The following is an 11,901-nucleotide window of genomic DNA, read 5'->3' on the forward strand; positions in this document are numbered from 1 at the left end:
GACTCCCTGCTGAGCAGGGAGCCTGATGTGGGACTCGATCCCAGGACACTGGGATCATGACCCGAGCCAAAGGCAGACGCTTAACGATTGAGCCACCCAGGCGCCCCAAGAATATGTAATTTTTAAAAGCTAGATTCACCCCTGTAAGGAAAAGGGCAGGTCTACCTACTTGTAGAAGAATAAACAGCTAAGCCCTAGTTGGTAAACCCTGTTGGTGTGGGGAAGGGATGGCCGAGAACAAACCTCTAAAAGCCATAAGGAACTGGCTTTGTGTTCAGCTAACACCAAGTCCAGAGTCACTTTCCTCAGAATATACTTCAAGGGACACTCAGAGAGCCTGTGGGGGGCCCTGAGGAGATGGAGAACAAAGAGTAAGAAGACCAACATCAGATTAGAAAGGAGCCTCTCCCTGTTTCCCGTCAACATTTGGGGTCGGGTCCAGCCCCCCCAGCCACCAGGGCGGTTTTCTGAGCTGCCTCACCTCTGTTACCTGAGGCCACCCCCACGCATGGCTTTTGCAAACCCCACTCTGTTGTTACCCCCCCACACACACGGGCAGTGCAATTCTGCTATAAACAACGCTGCTAAGATCCAGAACTGTCCAGAGTTGGCGGCGACATGGAGAACTTGCAAGCCGCTGGTATCCAATCCCCTCCCTCAGGGCCTCCAGGGATCCCAGCGAGCGGACAGGGGTCACGTGGGCACCCCAGCTGCCCAGCCCCCACAACCAGGGCTCACACCTTTCCCGTGTCTGTGTCAGCGGACACGCATGTTTCTGCTGGGCCCCGGGGAAGTGACGGGAGACAAATCAGTGGTCTCCTCCAGGGGTGCAGGGGCAAAGGGAGCTCTTGCTTTTACTACATGTTCCACTCAGAAAACGCAACTTCAAATGTGGCCTAATCACCTTTTGTCAAGAAGAGAACATAAAGGGGATGAATGTGAAATTTTGGATGCAGATTGTGTGGGTTCGAATTCTGGATCCACCGCTGCTCTTGCGAAGTTACTTAACCTTTCTGTGGCTTGGTTTCCTCGGAGATAAAATGGGGATCATTGTAATGCCTGTTATTGTTAGTATTAAATGAGTTGATACAGACAAAACTCCTAGTATATTGTGTGTCATATAGTAAGCACATAATAAATGTTTGCTGCCATTATTATATCCATAGTATTAAATAGGATGGTGAATAAGAGCTGGGGGACAGGTTCTAGGCAGGCCCAGACACTTCCTAGCTGTGTGACCTAGGTCAAGTTACCTGACCTGCTCTAGCCTCTATTTCAACAACTATAAAATGGCGTTGATGCCTGTATCTTCTTCACTGGGTTGTTTTAAAAATCAGATGAAATAGTGGATGTAAAGCAATTAACAAGGGGCCTGATGCAAAGTTATGGCTCCATAATTGCTAACTGTCTTTATTATTATTTAATGAAGTGGGCCTGACTTTAGAGCAAAAGTAAGATGTGAGAATGTTTAATGTTTTTTTCCCCGAAGGTATAAAAAGGACTCCTTTCCTGAGTCAAAAATAGAGGTACAAAATTTCTTCAATGTCCTGCCTTAAACTGAGTTGACAAAAGCATATAGCAAACTCCACTTGCAGAGGCAAAGGTCCAAGATGGGGACAAAAGGGGGGTGTTTCTCCAACAGTGCGGCCTGGACCTGCCTCCAGGTGGCAGCATTTTAGCATGTTGAACTTCAGGAAGCCCCGGGTCAGACCCTCCAGTTTCACCCACCTAAACCAAGGCTCATCGTGATGTTTATCTGTGAGGGCTGCTGAAGTTTCTCAGGCGCACTAGAAATTGCCTCTGGGAGAGGAAGTTTGGGACATAGGACTAGAGAGTAACCAGGGCCACAACTAGGATGTGCGGGGCCCCTCTCTGTTTAAACAATTTGAGTCACCCCAAATCAGTGTGCCCCTTTCTGGAGGCCCAATCTTATGCCAAAAAGAAGAAGAAAATTACACTCACCCCAAGAGTGACCACTGGCCAGGCAGTTCCTTCCTGAAACCAGGTCCTAGTCACAGGGCACAGGACACCCCCATCAGCCTCAGGACACCTGCCCAATAGCACTGCCAGCCCCATCCTCACCCCAGTCCTGCCACCAGGGAGGGCCTTGAACATGAGAGACCAGAGGAAGGCATTCCAAAGCATGGAAGGGCTTCGGGTGGGAAGGAGGCTTACTAGGGGCCGGGGTTGCTGGTCTAAGATGATAAAGGAGAAAATAAAGGAAGTATGGGGTGGTGTGGGGGAAAAGGAAAAACGAAGAGGGGTATCCCACATAATCTCCCAGGCCCACTCAATAACCCCAGTGCCTTATGTGGTCTGCCTCCTCCTTATTCTGAATAGCAGACAAACACCCCCTCCTGTAATCCAAGGGCATTACCAGATTGGAACTAAGGACAGCCTAGTCACACATAATTTGTTTCTTAAAACTTTGGTTCACATTTCAAATTTCTTCAAATGGGTTGCTTACCAAAGAGAAAAATCTAAGAAATTGGCAGCTAAGTGTCTTATCAGGAGGGAAAACAATGTAATAAAGATGAGTGTGTTATCTGAGATCAAGGAGGTAGTTCCACAGGTGTGTGTGCTCGGTGCCAGGGGATGTTAGTCAGGGTGAGGAGGTAGATCAGGATGGGGACAGAGAAGGCAAGGCTGCCCCAGTAAAAAAGTCTGACACACTGTCCTGAGCAGAGCTAGGGAGCTTCAGCCTTCACCACATCTTGCAGGCCCCTCAGATCCAACTGCTCCTCTCTTCTTGAATGGATGGGACATTATAGAATATTTTGGGAATATTTAACCCCATCTAAGTAGACACATCAAGTGGACAACTGGATATCAGACAAGTCTGGAGATTAGAGGAGAGGTCAGGGCTGGAGAGAGATAGTGGAGTCACCAACTCACAGAGAGTGTGGCCCTCTTTCTACATGGCCTCCTGGAGCCAGTGACCAGTAGAACATCAGCCTCTCCTCTGCCCCCCACTCAACCCAAGTAGTAGAACCCCCAAACTCACTCATCTGCCACTCTCTACCCCCACTATCCCTGGGAGATTCCAGTCCTGAAGGGAGGAATGCTTGCCCTCTTTGCCAAAGGGAACTCCACAGGAAAGATTGGAATCCATCACATATGCATTTCTGTGAGCAGCATGGTCAGTTTCTATTACAGCTAGAGAAGGTCAGCCACTTCCAACTCTAACACAAATTTCTATCTCAGCACATGGCTGGGAACTTCGAGACCAGAGAGCAAGGCAGGGGCATTTGTGTGCTGTCTCCTCACATCCATCTACCTAAGACAGGCTCATGATAGTGGAATCCTGTTGTCCCCACCGTCCGGAGGACTCCCGGGGCCAGGAGTGCCCTCTGCTGGTCACAATAACACTGATGCTCCTGAGAGTAACTAATACCATCCGGAGTCAATTAGTGAGCATAATGACTACCACTTATCATGAGCATTTACCATGAGCCAGACTTTTAATAAAAATTTTACCCAGATAATCCCATTTAATGCTCATCCTAATCTTACCAAGCCCACTATTCTACTGTTTTCCCATTTTCCAAATGAGGAAATTGATGATTTTCTCAAAGTCACGAAGAGGAAGTTTGGCTGGTTGGCTGCTCTACTCTTGGTCATCCCCTTCAAATGCCTCAAGATAGACATAAGCCACCGCAGAAAGAAAGGGGGAATTTAAGCACGTATGTTTTTCCTTGTAAAAGTAAACACATTATTTTGGAAAAATTGGAAAGACAAATACATCCCCCCACATCAGAACAACTGTTAGCATTTTAACATGCTTCCTTTTTTTTTCTCCTTTCCATCTTTTTTTAATAACTGAAATCAGGTGTAGTGTAAATTCTTCGCTGAAGAGGATTCTTAAAGATTTGTTTTCTTCAAGAATTTTCTGTTCTCAGATGAGATTTTCACATTTCTTAGTCAAAGCAACAGGTATGTACTTGGACCTCCAGGAAGAATCTGACCTAGAGTTCCCGGCCAGGAGTTCTATAATATCCCGGCCTGCCCAAGTGCGCTTCCCAGAGAGCCAGGGTTGCTATGGAGAATGAGCGTGGGAAACCTCAGGACAGGTCACACGGCCAGTCGGCCAAGTGCACTGCCCTCAGGGCAGGTGTTGAGGGTGAACTTTGGGGACTGATGCCTGGCTCACTTCCAGCAGAGGTTAGCACGGAGGCTCTGAGCAGGGGGATCCCCCAGGCAGCCATCTCAGGGCCTGGGATTCTTGGCGAGTTTCCCTCTGGCCGCCATAGGGATGTGGCCGTGTGGCAGCCCTCTTCCATCAACCTGTTTCACTTTTCTGCAGTTTCCTGGAAAGTGGCTCTTCCTTGCCAGAAGCCTCTGTGCCTCTACCTTAGAACGAAGCTATTCCCCTCCAGGGCAGTCCCTGTGGAGCTGTGGCATCTTCGGTCAGACTCCCAACTCTGCCCCTGACCAGCTCAATGACCTGAGCACTGCTGAACTTCTCAGACCTGTTTCCTCATCTGGAAGATCAGGGTAACTGTTCAGATTCCCCAGAGTTGTGAGGAGAGGTCAGTGGACATTCATCTGAGTAGCAAGCACATAGTAAAAGTTCAATAAATGGTGGCTATTGTTCTAGAAACCTTCTCCAGATAGGTGACTCCTGAAGGAGCGTGGAGAGCAGATGTCTGTACAGAGGGCAGCAGGAGACCACTCATCATTCATGTGGAATGTCCAAATTCCCACATCCTAAGTTCTATGCAAATGCCGGGGAAATAGACCTACTGCCTGAATCCTCTCCTGCTCTTCCAGCCCTTCCTCCCCTCCTCCCTGGACCATTTCCTAAGAACACAGAAAGGACTCTACCAGGAGTAATACTCAAATTATGTAAAAACTCAGACTGAAGAAGTATGACACCAGCCATGGAGCTGAAACGGGGTTTTGAGAGCCTCTTGTTACACCACTCTGTTTCCTGGATTGTGGGGAGGTAAGGGGTCTCAGGAGAGGGGCCAGAGAAGCTGGTGCATTGGGGAGAATCCTCAGCAGGCTCTGGGCAATGGTTCTTTACCAACTGATATAGCAATATGTTTACATTTTAACAACAAATATGGCCAAACCACCATGTACCGACTGATTTATCTCCAGTTGAAACCCCAGGAAAGTCATTCTGGGACCCCCTCCCAAGAATATAAGGGGCCACAGAATGGATTAAGCCCATTGGGGATTCATGCCCTGCTCACAGAGTGAGTTGGGGAGAAGAGCTGTACTGCTCAAGAGTCTACCTAAGTGTTAAAACACCCCTATCTACGTCATTCCTTACTGCACGCCTTGCTGTTGCAATAGGAAGAAGAGATCCAGAAGTTGGATGAGCCCAAGTCAAACACCATGATGAATGTCTGAGGAGGGATGTCAATGCTGGTGTCCCAGACTGGGCCTGGAAAAAGAAACCACCAAACCCAGTGCTGCAGTCCAGCACCAACCCCTTATGCCCAGTCATTCAGTCATTCATTGCACTAATACCTGTTAACCCCACCTTGGGTGCCCGGTGCGGTCCTGAGGGCTGGGCATACTACAGCGAGCAAGACCACTAGAGTCTCTGCACTCATGGTGCTCAGCCTAGTAGGGGAGCCAGACATGAAAGTGTAATACAGAGTGACAAGAGCTACAATGGGGGAAAAGACAAGGCACTAAAAGAGCAAAAGAGGGCCCCTGACCCAGAAGTCCCACTGCATTAAATCACATTGTAGCCAAGCCCTGAGGGCGAGTGGGAGCTGGCCACATGAAGAGGTGGGGGAAACATGCAGCAACATGGACGAACACTAGAGACTGGCCGAGCCCTCAGAAGAGCAGAACAGACAACCTGAACTTCAACATCATCATTTTGATGTGTCAAGTTTGGGGTGCAATTAATACTCACATGGGAACCTGACTTCTGACTTAACCAAAGAATGGTCTGGAAAGACTAAGACCCTGTAAATCTAAATTTCCAAGCCAAAGGTGTGGGCAGGTTGGCAGGGAGACCAGGTTGGGAGGGAGGCAGTGTCGCAAGGGGCTTACTGTTGGACCTTGGTGTCCCATGAACTCATGTTGAAGTCTCACCCGACTCTACTTCTTAGCTGGGTGACTTTAGCTGAGTCAGCTCAACCTCTCTGGGCTGTAACTTCCTCACCTGAAAATGGAGAACAAGGCGGATATGTACTGTGTAGTAGTATACGAATGAGACCCAACATGAAGTCCTCAGTGTGGGAAACAGCACAGGGCTGACTCTTGTTACGTGCAATCCACCCCCAACATAAACATCATTTTGTGCCCAAGAATCTCAAGGCTTTTGAGAACAGAAATCTGACCTAATCCGGACGTCACAGCTAATATTTATTGAGAGTGTACATACCCCAGCCCTGTCCTCCACACCTTATGTGGGTGGCTTTATTTCATCCTCACGACAACCCAATAATAAAGGTGCTGTTTTCCAGATTTTACAAACTAGGAAACCAAGGCTTAGTGACTTGCCTCAGGTGATCAAAAGTTTCAAAAATCTAGAACGCTGACAATACAAATGCTGGCAAGGATGTGGAGCAACAGGCGCTCTCATTCATAGCTGGTGCGAATGCAAAATGGTACAGCCACTTTGGAAGACCGTTGGGTAGTGGGCAGTTTTTGACAAAACTAAGCATCCTCTTCCCATATGATCCAGCAATCATGCTCCTTGGCATTTACACAAAGAAGTTGAAAACTTTATTCATAATTGCCAAAAATAAAAAATAAATACAAAAACTTGGAAGGAACCAAGATGTCCTTCAATTGGTGAATGAATAAACTGGAATATTAGTTGGTACTACAGAGAAATAAGCAATCAAGCCATGAAAAGGCATAGAGGAAATTTAAAGGGGTATTACTAGGTGAAAGAAGCCAATCTGAACAGACAGTGATTCCAACTATATGACACTCTGGAAAAGGCAAAACTATGGAAACAGTAAAAAGACTAGTGGCTGCCTGGAGTGCCTGGGTGGCTCAGTCAGTTAAGAGTCCAACTCTTGATTTCAGCTCAGGTCATGATCTCAGGGTCCTAGGATCGAGCATCGAGTGGGGCTCCATGCTCAGTGGGGAGTCTGCTTGGGATTCTTTCTCTCCCCTCCCTCTGCTCACACACGCACTCTGTCTTAAATAAATAAATAAATATTAAAGGAATAAAAAAAGATTAGTGGTCCCCTGTTAGGGGAGAGGGAGAGATGAGTAGGCAGAACACAGCATTTTTAGGGCAGTGAAACTACTCCGTATGATACAATAGTGGATGCATCATTATATATTTGTCCAAACCCATAGAATGTACAACCCCTGGAGTGAATCCCAGTCAGACTCTGGACTTTGGGTACCAAGGACGTGTCAGTGTGAGCTCACTGATTTTAACAAATGTACCACCATGTGTGGGATGTCCACAGTGGGCGAGGTTGTGCCTGTGTGGGGACAGGGCTATGTAGAAACTCTCTGTACTTTCTGTTCAATTTTTCTATGACCATAAAACTTCTCCAAAAAAAATAAAGTTTACTAATGAAAAAAAAAAAGAAACCAGGCTTCAAACCCAGGAAGTTTGGCTCCAGAGTGCACCTCTTTAACCACTATACTATACTATCCCCCAACTTCTGATGGTAGAAAAATCCAATTTTTGGTAGAAGTAAAAAAGAAAAAAAAAATTGCCCATGTAAAGTGAACCGAGATCACCGGGCTTTGGAATGTGCTTCCAGCTCAGGCTGCCAACCCTTCTTAATCCTTTCTAGAGGACTGGCAAGACTTCCCAGCTGATTACGCCGCCTCCTGCCTCCCACGTCGTGTTTGATGAAAAGCACCTGACATGTGGCTCGAGGCCAGCATCCCCAGGGCCCTTTGGTCTGGAGAACAGCTGTGAGTCATCTGGGGCACCAGGAGTGGAAGTTTTATCAGCTGGCCTTTCGCGAAGCTGCCGGGAAGACTCTCTGCTGGGGTAGCCACGCCTCCAACTGCTCTATTTTTAGAGAAAGACACTCTTTCCAGGGCCACGCTTCTGACAAAGGAGCAGGGCAGCTCTGCCCAAGGTACAGCCAGCGACCATCAAATCCCTTCCACTGGTTTGCCTGACTTAGGGCTCATTTTCTGCAAGTTTGTGGACCGCCATCCAAAGCATTTAACGAAAGGATTTATCAAATGCTCGCTCCTCCTCCAGCTGAGGGAACCTGGTGTATACTGCTTTCTCCCCCTGGAAGGGGGACAGAAGCCATTGTAAGATACTATTCAAACAACAGCATCTTGCCAACATATCAAAGAATACCATTCAAAGTCAATACAAAGCTTTTCTTGCTGTACGGAAACAAAATATCTGTATGGGAGACCATAGGATTAATTTGTTTTAATATTCCATGGTGGGGGGAGGAGTTGGGGGTGCTGCATAGTGGACCAAAAGGATATAGAATTGGCTCAATGGGCTTTGGGTCTTCCCAACACCGAATCAGGAAGCCAGCTGGGGCCCAGGAACCGAGAGAAACAGCCCCAGGGCTGACCATTAGGACTCCGTGCAATAATCCCAGCCCAATAGCTAATTATAACACTAATAATAAAAGGATACTAATATCAACCATTTTTCAAGTGCCTTCTAATGTGCAAGATACTTTAAACACATTATCTCGTGACAACCCCATGCGGTGGGTGTGACTACTCCAACTGTACAAGTAAGTGAACTGAGGCTCAGAGAAGGGAATGGCAGAGATATGCGAAAGGAAAATAAAAAAGGAAGGCTGGGTCAAGGTCATTGCCATTTTAGCTTAGTATCCCAGAATTTAAACTAGAACAAAAATAACAATGTTTTTCTCAAGCACAGTCCCCACCCCCACTTACCTCCGTTTGCCCCGCTGAATGATACAGCGTGTGGGGACACTGAAGTCCCGCAGTGGGGAGTCTCTGCAGCCGAGCTTGATGGGACCTTATGGCCCACCTGGTCCAACCCTCTCATCTCCAGATGAGGGAAAGGAGAGGGTGAGAAGTTAAACAACTTGCCCCCAGGCACACAGCAATTAGAGAAATTCCAACACAGATGCCTGGAGTCCAAATAGGGGCCTTTCCTACAGCACCATCCCCTCCCATCAGTGTGACTCTAACTGGGCAGGATTCAAACGGAGCCCCACAATCTGAACGACACCTTTGATGGGGCGATATTGAACCAATGCTACTCCTCCCTCCAAAAGTAGATGGGAGAGGGGCACCTGGGTGGTGCAGCTGGTTAGGCGTGCGACTCTTGGTTTTGGTTCAGGTCGTGATCTCAGGGTTGTGAGAACGAGCCCGGCACTGGGCCTCATGCTCAGTGCAAAGTCTATTTCAGATTCTCTCCCTCTCCCTCTGCCCCTCCTGCTCATGCTCTCTCTCTAAAATTAAATAAATAAATCTTAAAAAAAAAAAAAAAGCAGATGGAAGAAACTCTCCAACAAGAGAAAAAGAGAAAAACACAGCTTGTCCTAGGCCTCTGGGGAGTTCAGGTTAGTTTGTGGCCTTTCAGAGCTCATGTCCCCAGACCTCCAATCTACTCATGGAATCTACTCCCGTAAATCACATTAACTGCTCTTCTGTCATTCTCTCATGTAAATACAATTCGTAAGGAAGGGTCACAGAAAGCTACCAGCAAAAACTTGTGGCAGGTGGTCTTTCCCAAACTCCTCCAGAGTCCCTGCTTCTCCAAGATGATGCCTGTTGGGCTTCACTCGGATCAAAGAAATCCTGACAAGGTAAAGAGGGATGAGTGAGCTTGCATGGCCAGGCACATCCCTAGTTTCAATTTGTCCCATCCCAGTGTTAGCTCAGCAGTGTGCAGGGGATGGCAGGTGACAGCCAAGGAGAGATGATGTCACAGCCTCTGGCTGTGCCAATGTTCCCTTACCTCTCCACACCATGATGAGCTGAAGGCACGGCGGAGCCTCCCAAGATCAGCTTCACTGTCCTTGTTCAGTGGCTGCCCACTACGCACCAGGCTTTTCGATAGCTCACTGGTTGCAAAAGTTGTGAGGTTGCTCCATCCATCCCAGGAGGTTCTAAGTTAGCAGCAATTTTAAGGATGTAGCTGGACCTTGGGCAAATATTGACATTCTTAAAGACGTGATGTCGTACCAAGCAAGTATTGATTGATAAGAGAGAAAGTATGCAGCGGGAAGGGGGAAAGCCGACATTGTATTAAGCTTCTACTATGTTCCAGGCATTTACTGTCATTCAATCCTCACCATGACATTCTTATCATCTCTATTTTACAAATGTAGAAAGACCTTCAAAGAGATCCAGCAACGTCTCCAAGGCCATCCAGGCAGGAAATGCTAGAACTACAATTCCACCCCAGATCCACCAAACTACCAACCCACACACGCTAGACGCGTCCACGGCAGGCACTGCTGGTTTCCCACCTAACCTCTCCTTTCTTCCTTGCTAATGGAACCCTGCTCATATGAGGCAGCGATGTGCCCAGCTCCAGGTGGCCCCAGAATTCAGTAGCATCAACCATTATCTGAAAGCCCCTCTGACTACTGGGCCTGATGCTTGAGCTGCAGCTTAGAATCCATTTCCTCATGAAAACCATCCTATACACGGAAGTCAGTAAGAATGCAACCACTGTATCATCCCTGTACTTCTGTTGTTCTATGGATGAAGCCAATTCTTGGAGATTAACCTGGGATGCCACCATTTATAGCATGGTTTCTACGGGAAAATGCATTAAAGATTCACCCACTTCTTGACCCCTACCTACTCTGCAAAAAAACAAAACAAAGAAAAAAAAATCGCAGCAACTTATAAGAGACTTCATGAGTCCTTTATAAAGTTTATAAGCAATTCCAATTTCCAAAGCTACTTTCACATTATCAACCCTTTACTTGTCAGAAAGATCTAAGAATATCGAGAATGCCAAGGAATTTCTTGAAAGTATAGCTATACAGTGGGTCTTTCTAGACCATCCTACTCCACCTTATTAAATTGAAAGAAAGGGCGCCTGGGTGACTCAGTTGGTTAAGTGACTGCCTTCAGCTCAGGTCATGATCCTGGAGTCCCGGGATCGAGTCCCGCATCGGGCTCCCTGCTTCGCAGGGAGTCTGCTTCTCCCTCTGACCCTCCTCCCTCTCATGGTCTCTGTATCTCATTCTCTCTGTCTCAAATAAAAAAAAAAAAAAAAAAACTTAAAAAAAAAAAAATAAATTGAAAGAAAATCTTTCCCATGGCTGGAAAAAAAAAAAAAAAGATATTCTAGGCTAGAAGAAAAAAAATACTAGCTACTGTATGCATTTTACAAATACGGTGCTGCTTTTCCTGGAGAGGGCTGCTGGCATTAGGATATAGCCCACGGCGTCTCAGCCTCGCCCCGGTGACAGCAGGGGCCAGCCAATTCTTTGTCGTGGGGGCTCTCTGTGCGCCGTCGGATGTTTAGCGGCCTCCCTGGCCTCCATCCACTAGATCCAGGAGCACTCTGAGTTGTGACAAACAAAAATGTCTTCAGACATTGCTAACTGTCTCTTGAAGGGCAAGGCCACCCCTCGATAAGAACCACAGGCAAAGGCTGACAAGTTGGGAGGACCTATTGACTCGCAGGGCTGCACTAAACCTGACAGAGCCACGAGACACTCCAGTGAGGTAGAAAGTCCTGATCTGTGTTCTGGTGGCAAATCCCCTGCTCCATAGAGTAGGGCTCGGAGGGTCACTGAAACGGCCTTCAAGAAAGCCCGCCTCAGAAGAGGTGTCCCCTCACTGCTGGCTCCTGAGGGTTGCCGGGCAGAATCCCCTCCAGGCCTGTTTTCCCGACCTGGGTCCTTTCACTCACCTGCAGCCTGTAAAGCGGCTGCCGTGCCCACTTCCGGTCACTCCTGCCCTGGGGAGGCGGGGAGGCGGGGAGGGTTAGGGGGAGGCGGTAAGGGTTAGTTAGGGTGAGGCGGTGAGGCGGTGAGGCAG

This window comes from Mirounga leonina, unplaced genomic scaffold, assembly GCF_011800145.1.
Source record: "Mirounga leonina isolate KUSES-001 unplaced genomic scaffold, KU_Mleo_1.0 Mir_126, whole genome shotgun sequence".
Taxonomy (NCBI): Eukaryota; Metazoa; Chordata; class Mammalia; order Carnivora; family Phocidae; genus Mirounga; species Mirounga leonina.